The sequence below is a fragment of the Oryctolagus cuniculus genome, chromosome 7 (genome assembly GCF_051225735.1).
Source record: "Oryctolagus cuniculus isolate XC-2025 breed Fujian yellow rabbit chromosome 7, ASM5122573v1, whole genome shotgun sequence".
NCBI lineage: Eukaryota > Metazoa > Chordata > Mammalia > Lagomorpha > Leporidae > Oryctolagus > Oryctolagus cuniculus.
Window position 1 is genome coordinate 164,131,475 of NC_142873.1, and position 9,485 is coordinate 164,140,959.

The 9,485-nt window shown below is 53.4% G+C and overlaps 1 long non-coding RNA gene across 6 annotated transcripts; it reads right to left on the bottom strand.

Moving 5' to 3' along the window:
* Positions 1 to 422: 422 nt before the first annotated feature.
* On the bottom strand, positions 423 to 8,448 carry LOC127486362 (uncharacterized). 6 transcript variants are annotated; one of them, XR_016210286.1, is made up of 6 exons: positions 7,714 to 8,448; positions 6,506 to 6,605; positions 4,886 to 4,940; positions 4,086 to 4,151; positions 1,976 to 2,116; positions 423 to 1,115 (listed from the first exon to the last, which is right to left on the bottom strand). It is a non-coding gene; the product is annotated as an uncharacterized LOC127486362 (long non-coding RNA). The 6 variants fall into 6 exon arrangements; XR_016210282.1 differs by lacking the exon at positions 4,886 to 4,940; XR_016210285.1 differs by lacking the exon at positions 1,976 to 2,116.
* Positions 8,449 to 9,485: the final 1,037 nt, after the last annotated feature.

Sequence of the window (9,485 nt, forward strand, 5' to 3'; positions counted from 1 at the left end):
ACCCATGTCCTCCTGGGCACCGTCCCAAGGCCAGAGTGGGGACCCTGCAGGAGCTGGCCCCTGCAGGTCCAGTGGCCTGAACACCCAGGGAAGATCTGGGGAGGGGTCCTGGTGTTACCGGAGAAATTGCAGGGCTCTTGTCTTCGCGCAACAAAGAATTCAGGCGTGAGACAGAGAGTAGTGGGAGGTAAAATAGCAAGGTTTATTAGGGAAGGGACATCTGTAAAGACGGATGGGCACCCCTCCAGACAGGACCTGGGAAAGGGTGCAGTCGCTCGGACTGGGGGGGGGGGGCGAGGAAGGAGTGAGGTTACATGGTTGAGTGGAGAGAGTACACCTGGGCAGACCAGGCGGGCGGCTCAGCAGAGAGGCAGAGGGCTGAGCGCACAGTCCGGTTGAGGCCGGGGGGGTGGGGGTGGGGGGGGTTTAAGGAGATGGGTCTCTGTCTTCACACATCTCCTCCTGAAACAAAGGACTTTATGGCTGTAAATAGTAAGAAGCTCCTATCTGAGTTTTCCCCTGAAGGTATCAGACAGGAGGAAGCCTAGCTGGCGCCATCCTGGGTTCAGAGGAAGGGTGAGCAGGACCCTTAGAGAATGGGGATCCGGAGCAGGGTGTTTGAGATGCAGAGACTGGGCTGCACCTGGGAGATTGTGGAAGGTTTGTCAGGCAGAAGGGGCGGGACCCCCACCTGGCAGGTTATCAGGTGGAAGGGGGCAGGGCAGGATGCGAATACCAGGCTGCCCCTGAAACACTGTCAGGATGACTTTGAGATGCAGATGCATGTGCTGGACACAGATGTCTTCTCTTTAGGCCTTTATGTCACACACACATAAGCTCATAACTGACTTCCTACCTGACATTCCCCCCTCAAGAGGCAATACCCAAAATTCTTCTTTGGGATTATGGATGGAGTTCCGTTTTCTGTAACTTCTTTGAAGCTGGCATGTGGGCATCGAGGGGGATTTGGGTATTTCCTCTTGCTATCTGTCTTATGGTGTGCAACAGTGGCCTTGGAAAGACTGTCCTGCTGGTCCAGAGGGCTGCTCAGGTCGTCCAGTGGAATGGGCTGGAAGCCTTGTCTGACGATCATTTGGAGTTCGACAGCTTTTAGTCTGTTAGAGACAAAATGAACAAGGGCATTAAAAACACATGGTCCAAAGAGAAGCATCAAGATTACAGAAGTTATTGGGCCAAGGAGAGGAAATAGCCAGGATTTCCATGACCAGATGTCAGGCCAGAAATCCCAGCCCTGCTTGGCCTGGTCCTGGAGCTGTTTGGCTTTGTCCAAGAAAGTACGAATTTGTGTTTGTACCTGTCCAGTCTGATTGACCCAGAGACAACATTGTTCCTGGAACATGGCACAGACACCCCCCAGAGCAGCCGTTAGCACGTCCAATATTTTTTCTTTCATAACCTTTCGTGACTTCCACACACCCTCTTCAACTGACTTGAAACATTCCATCATTTCCATTCCAGTCTAGAGTAAACTAGCCATCAGGACAAAGTACAAACCATGTTCTTTCCTTATTTAAAAGAACTCTTTCCTTCTTAACCTTCCTTACCAAGCACACATTTCTATACTCGTGATGTTTTACACAGGGCCTGGTTGGCTCTTTCTACCTTCAGGAAGACTGAGGTCTCCATGCAGAGTGAAGGTGCCAGGTTATTCCTAGGGCCTTACAAATCCCTTGTGTATCCTGGGAGATGAGGGAAGGCCCATTGTTGCTTTGTAAAGATTTTGGGAGACCAAAGCGTGGGATAACTTCCTTCAGGAGAGTTTTGGCCACTTCCTGAGCTCTTTCAGTTCTGGTTGGGAAGACTTCTACCCATCCAGTAAAGGTGTCTGTAAGTACAAGCAGGTACCTATAGCCTTGACAGGGTGGCATCCGTGTAAATCTGTTTGCCAGCCTTCCCCGAGGTAAGTTCCCTTTTGCTGTAGAGACCCCCGGGAGTTATTTTCTCTTGTCCTTACCTAGTTCTAGAGCTCTGGTTAAGTGATCGGTTCTGCTAACTGAGTGAACTTCCTGGGGGCAGAGCACGCTTCGGTAACGTGCCAGGCCGTAGCTGTTGTGTGCCCTGAGAAGCGGGTCCCGTCTGACAAAGCTGCTTCCACCTATGAACCAAACTTCATCTGTGTTAGTCAGGGGGCTGCCCTTTAGGTCCCTTCTGCTGGCGTAGGTCAAGTCTATAGTCTCAGCACAGGAGTGGAGGGGACCACCTTCCCCCGGGTTAGAGTAGAGCAGTGCCTTATTTTTACCTGAGGGTTTTCTAGGAGGAGGACCTGATACATTAGTATCCTGCTATCTGGGAGCCAGTGAGAGCCCTTTTGCTCTAACAGAGAATTTATCTGATGTGGTGTATGAAGGGCGATGTCTTGTCCCAGTGTAATTCCAGATACCTCCTCCGTCAGAAGGCAGCTGCTGCCAGTGTCTTTAGGCAGAGAGGCCATCCTTGTGCAACCACGTCTAAGGTTTTAGAAAAGTAGCCCACAGGTTGCTTAACAGGTCCCAGATCCTGAGTTGACCCTCCTAAGGCGACTCCCTGCATCCCAGTGATGTACAGCTGGGAGGGTCTCTCTGGGTTTGGCAGTCCTGGCACAGGGGCTTTAGTCAGCACAGCAAGGGCTGTGGTTTGCTCTTTCCCCCAAAGGAGGGGGCTCTGCTTTGGCTGCCTGTCGAGAGCCTGGTGTGGGAACTGTGCTGTTTCCCTGCATCTAGGAACCTGACAGAGAAAGCTGGGACTGCCTGAAGTTTGCAGAAGTAGGAATCCGCTGCATGGCCCATATCCTCTCTGGGGCAGGTTCTCTCCCCAGGGGTGAGGATAAGGGTTAAATAGTTAACACTCTAATGGACTAGCAATGCTTTGTTTTCCTCTGGATACCTAGTAGCTAGTTTTGCTAGGAAGTTAAGCCAAGGTACAAGACTAGAGTCGAGGGCTGGGAAAGGAGACAGAGTAACAAATCATTCACATTTAACCATCTACATTATGGATTCTTGTGCACCCCCCTCGAGAGATGGGCCCTTTAAGTCCTCAGTGAGGACCTGCCTAATAGGTGCAGGACTATCTGAGTTAGCTGTTACCGAAAGCCCTGTTTCTAGGAACTGGCAGGGAGGGCTTTCTAAGCTTAATGCTATTGGATAGACTTTTAGGGCCTGGCTGGGTGTGTGAGGCCCAGTCCTATCCACGGGGTGCTGGAAGAGAATTGAAAGAGATGCAAATCTCCTTTAAGGGAGGCACCCTGTTGACTTGCATTACATGGCTGGACTAGGAGGAGAGCGGAACAGGAGGCTGATAGAAACAGGCAACTTGCGTTTCACTGACCCTCGGCCATCCCCTCAATAGCAGTGGCTGGAGCTGGAAGCTGGGCAGGGCTGGGCAGAGCCAAAGGCTTTTTAGCTCGGGGCCACAAGGTCTGTGGTTCTGAACCAGGAGTCCTTCGACCCCCAGGGCAGTTCCGTGTCCAGTGGCCGTGCTCTTGGCAGAGCTGACAGAAGGCAGTTGCTGTCACGACAGCTGCTTGCCCAACGCCCTGGCTCCTTATATCAGTAACAGGTGCAGTTTGGGGTGCCCTGGCCTTGCTGGGTCTCCTTGACGGTAGATCACCGTGTAAAGCAGCCATTGATTGGCCTGTTGCCCATCCTCTGCTGCTAGCTTGCTCCTCGTTCTCCTGGTCTCTAATAAAGTGGACCAAGGAGGCAGCCTCGATGATGTCAGTCAAGCGGGTGCTCAATCCAACCCTGATTTTTAGAGATTTTTTTTAATATCAGGGTGAGCTAGAAAACTATGGTCATGGGCAAATTCTGACACTTGGTATTTTCCTGCTAGTTAAGGCCGTGCCCGTGACTATGACCTTTAGGTAAGATCACTGTGCTGACCTGCTTGCAGACTTTGAGGTCATCAGTGCAGCTTCCTATCTATCCCTCAGTTTGGTTAAAAGGGGAGTTCTGCCCACCTACCGCGTACACCGGACAATCGATCTAGCTGTCACATTATTTCGTAGTTTAACCTCTTTTTCTGGCTATGCTGTTTGGGGCCCTATACTGTGGCCAGGCATTATTACAGAAAAGTCAGTCATCCCTTACACAAGGTCTGGGGATCACACCGTACGGCACCGTGGAGAGTCCTGCAGAACGGTAGCAACTTCCCTTCTAGAAGAGAAAGGAGGAGAAGTGAGGCAGCGAGTCGGGTCTCCAGCCAGACTTCCCGGGCTTTCAGATTTAACTGGCATTTGACCAGCGCTTACTGCGTAGCCTGACTCAGAGGAGACATTGTGGCAGACGTCTCTGCCATCCTTTGGCTTCCAGATATTTACCATGTAGCCAGTGGGTTATGGGCCTGGCTTTCCGGGTTTAACTAGTCTCACCGTGTAGCCCGTAAGTTTAGGTTTGGGGCTTCTGGGCTTTCCCCGTGTAGCCTGTGGACACTAGAGCTCTCTTGGGCTCCTGGAGCCTAGTGCTCTAGCATCTGCCGCATAACCATCTCCCGTCATCTCTAAGTCTCTTTTGGAACACTTTCTCCCTTTTGGCTAGACCTCCGTTTGATCCACATTTGAACTAGCGATGCCTGGTTATTCAGCGTTAGCTGGACGGAGACTTTGTCAGTCCCCCTTTGAAGGATCTGGCCTCTGAGCCAGAGACTGGAGCAGCTAGAAGGAAACACGTTTATAACTGAAGTTTAGCATCATTTCACATCTCGGCAGCACTTTTAATCTAAACAGCCCGATTGGTTATTATCTCTGCAAGACGAGAGATATCTCTTTTGACATCTCCAGGGACCCTCCGGAGATACCAAAAGTCCAGAGAATTTAGAACTTTGATTTTCAGAAAGTCTGTTAAAGGTGCCAAGAGAACTTAGAGTATCTGGTCACAACAGAATTCCTTACCATCCTGAAATGACAGCCATTCATTTAGGGCGATTTTCACACTTTCAGACCAGATCTAATAACGGAGACAGTAGAGTACACAGAACATGAATTCCATGTCTCTTGTCGAATAAACCAGAAATAAAAACCTTGCACTTAAGAGTTCACATAAGTCAGAACTATTTAACAGAGTCAAAAAGAGCTTGCAGGACCTGACTCTAGAAATGGCAGCGTAACCGATGAAGCAGACACTGTTAAAATAGACGTTACAGTTTTGCAAAAACAGATTCCAAGATTTATGATTTAGACCATTTCCAGGTATTTACTAACATTAGGGCACATTTTTTTAAACACCCCATTGTTGTAACAGCAGGTCAGACTTCAGAGTAATTTTGGCATTAGCACTCAACTCTGTAAACAAAATTTTAAAATCGTAAACATTTTAAAACTTTTCATGACTTGCTCACACCTTCTGAAACTTTTTTTTTTTTTTTTTTGGACAGGCAGAGTGGACAGAGAGAGAGAGAGACAGAGAGAAAGGTCTTCCTTTGCCGTTGGTTCATCCTCCAATGGCCACCACGGCCAGCGCGCTGCGGCCGGCGCACCGCACTGATCCGATGGCAGGAGCCAGGAGCCAGGTGCTTTTCCTGGTCTCCCATGGGGTGCAGGGCCCAAGGACCTGGGCCATCCTCCACTGCACTCCTGGGCCACAGCAGAGAGCTGGCCTGGAAGAGGGGCAACCGGGACAGAATCCGGCGCCCCGACCGGGACTAGAACCCGGTGTGCCGGCGCCGCAAGGCGGAGGATTAGCCTAGTGAGCCATGCCGCCGGCTTATCCTTCTGAAACTTTACACCCGTAGTTACTTTTACATAGTCTTGAATTGTCATGTGTGGACAACCTATGAGAATACATGCTAACGAACTCAAACAGTCTCTCATCAAATTTAAGATGTTAAAAGTACGCATAATACTTTTTCCCAAGTTTTACTTAGCACCGATGCCCAGATAACTTAAGACGCTGAGTTATTAATGAACACCACACCATTATCTGAATTAAAAGTCAAAGTTACATTTCGCATGCCTTTAAGTAACACAAGGATAACACCTGAGCAGCGACAGGGACACTAGTGCATGTCCACAACCTTGAAAAGATCTTCATCGTTAAGAGAAACAAGTTTAAAGCAGATCAAAGACGTAACACTGAGCAGGGAGCCGCTGAGCGAACCGAAGGGCGTTTGCATTAACTCAGTTCTCTGAACAAATCTGTACTGGCTTACTTTAGTTAACAACATAAAGGCTTGTATGCACAGAATTTACTCTCATTTTCAAAAGACCACTCTAGCTGGAAAGCAAAAACATGAATGCAGCATAGGTCACATGATCTGAATTGACTCAAGCAGCTGTAGCTTTAACAAATTCAGAGTCCCATCCTCTGAGAGTTCCAGGGATCCGACGGGAAGCCCAGAGCTGGGAGACTCGGCTTAGAATTTAAGCTGTCAGAGAGTCAGTTTAGCCAGCAATTAGCACGTTTCTGATCAGTTGGGTAATCACTCAAACATTAAAAACAGACAAATAATGTAAACAACTTCGCGTTGCAGTTTCCCAATCAAGACTCATAAAGGCAATAGAAAAACGCGAAACCTTCAAGGCAGGTGAACGCGCTCATCAGATGAGTCAGGGAGAGCAGCACGGAAGAGAACTCGTCATCGGCGTATGAGCCCATTGCTTAGGCTTCCATTGACTGCAAAGAGAAGAACCCATCAGGTTGGAAAGGGTTAATGGCTTAAGGTTCTGGCTCCCTTAGGTAAGGCCAGCAGTGGTACTGAATTGGAGAGTCCTCCAGGAGAGGAAAAAGCAGCCCGGGGTGGGGGGGGCGCTCTCCCCAGAGATATCTGGCTGTGCCTGCCTGGGTGCGGCAGGCCACGTGGACTGGAACAGAGAGCAGAGAAAGGCTGTGGTCCCCCATTTACAGGAAGACTGCGCACACACCGGGGCCTGGCAGGGCTGGCCGTGGGGCTGGGTAGGTGCACCTTCACCAGGAGTGCTGGGAACCTCCTCTAATTCAACCAAAGCCAGATCGATCAGGACTGCTGCAGACACTCAGTCAGTTACAACAGATAACTTCAGCTCCTTCCCAGATTCAGTCCTCAGGCACTCAAAGCTTAGCAACAGTAACAGCACAAACTTCAGGACGCACCTGAGCTACCGTAAGCTGCAAAGACGGAAGCCTTCTACCAGGTTGAAAGGGTTAATAGGTAACAGCTTTTCCCCAGGTGGAGAGGCCTGTGGAATTCCCTCTCCCTTTCTCCAGGCCAGCGGTACAGGAGTGGAGAGGAGCAGAGCAGAGCGAAGAGTCGGGGAGGGAGACGGAAAGCGACAGGACGAGATGTGAGCGGCTGCCTCACCTTCCCCTGGGAATCCCAGCTGGAGGAGAGCACAGGGAAAGGCCCTCCTGTCTGGGGCTGAGTGGGGTTCCAAATCTATCGCTCAAGACTGCCCACTACCTAGTTGTCCGAGTTTACCTGGAGGGCCAATATTAGCCTCGACCGAAGCCAAGCCCTGCTCGCGTAGCAGTAGGCAGCGTGACCAGGCGTCCCTCCGAGAGAGAGAGACCTGGTCCTCGGGTCGCAGTCCGGCCGCCGGGAAGCCAAAGCGAGCTCAGGGGGTCTCCAGGCTCTCAGCCAACTGCCCTTCCTAATCGCCCACCCGTTCCTTACAATCCCTCTGGAGTTTCGGCCGTAGCTAAGCCGTGGCCGGGGGGACTCCGTGTTCTCGGAGAGCTGTGGGGTGCCGGACGCTCAACGGGCACTTCCACAGATCCGGTCCCGCTTGAGGGAAGGAATACTGACCTCCGATGTCTTCTCAAAGTCCCTTCGTGGTCGCCAAAAATGTTACCAGAGAAATTGCAGTGTTCTTGTCTTCGCGCAAGAAAGAATTCAGGCGTGAGAGAGAGAGTAGTGGGAGGTAAAATAGCAAGGTTTATTAGGGAAGGGACATCCGTAAGGATGGACGGGCACCTCTCCAGACAGAGCCTGAGAGACTGGGGGGGGGGGGGAGAAGCGAGGTTACATGGTTGAGTGGAGAGAGTACACCTGGCCAGACCAGGCGGGCGGCTCAGCAGAGAGGCAGAGGGCTGAGCGCACAGTCCGGTTGAGGCCGGGGGTTTTTAAGGAGATGGGTCTCTGTCTTCACACATCTCCTCCTGAAACAAAGGACTTTATGGCTGTAAATAGTAAGAAGCTCCTATCTGAGTTTTCCCCTGAAGGTGTCAGACAGGAGGAAGCCTAGCTGGCGCCATCCTGGGTTCAGAGGAAGGGTGAGCAGGACCCCCTGGAGAATGGGGATCCGGAGCAGGGTGTTTGAGATGCAGAGACTGGGCTGCACCTGGGAGACTGTGGAAGGTTTGTCAGGCAGAAGGGGCGGGACCTCCACCTGGCAGGTTGTCAGGTGGAAGGGGGCAGGGCAGGATGCGAATACCGGGCTGCCCCTGAAACACTGTCAGCATGACTTTGAGATGCAGATGCATGTGCTGGACATAGATGTCTTCTCTTTAGGCCTTTATGTCACACGCGTGTAAGCTCATAACTGACTTCCTACCTGACACTGGGAGCTGTGGGGACCAGCAGCCCTTCCTTCCGCCCCGGGGGCAGCCCCCTCGGACCCGGCCGCCTGTGTCTCCAGGCTCTGCCACTGCGGAAGGCGCCCCTCCCACCCCCAGGGTGGAGAGTCGGCAAGAACCAGCCAAGCCCTCGTCCCCTCGGCCGCCATGGCTGCTCTGGGAAGCCGCTGGTCCCAGAGGCCCCGGGGGCCGCCGGCTCCCCCTGCGTCCGGCCCTCGGCCCCCATGCCGGAGGGGCTGCGGCCGCCCCCTGTGCCCGGGGCCGCGGCCACGGATCCAATTTCCACCCCACCCCGCCTTTGAAGACGGCCGAGCGCCTCTCCGAGGGCTTCTCCCGGCGCAGGGGTCACCCCGGCCGGCACGGGAGGCTCCGCTTACCCCAAGGTGAAGACGGCTGAGCTGCTTCGGGCGAAATCAGATCCAGCCTCACGCGTCGCCCCAAACAAAGCCTGGCTTTGAGTGGGGTTTGGGGGCGTCCCCTGGGCTCGGGGGTGCCCGCCTAGCCACTTAGCAGGACAGAGGAACCTCTCAGGTGTGTGGGGGGGTGCGGTGCTGCCTGCGGGGGCCTCCCCAGGCCCCGGAGGCCCCAGCCCTGCTCCGCCCTCCGTTCCCCGCCTCCCCCACCCCGCCCATCCTGTGCTTCCTCCCGGACCCCTTGTCCAGCCAGGGCGCCCTGGCCCCAAAGTGCTGAGACTTTGTCGCACGAGGGAGCCACGTGCGTCCTGGGCCCATCCCCCGTCCACCCCAGCACCCGAGGGAGGGGAGCTGAGGTGGCGTCCTGCCAGGGCTGGGGCCAGCGGCCAGCTGTGGTCACTCCTCACGTCATCATTTCAACACGACCGCCGGGCTCAGTGCCCCTTGCGGGGGGCGGGTCTCAGGGTGAGGGCGGTCAGCGGGAGAGCCGTCTGCCCAGGCCGGAGCCCCGGTGCTGGGCACCACTCTCCCGGACCCCGGGTCAGCCCCGCAGGCCAAGGGAGGCACAGGATCCACGTGGTGTGGACGC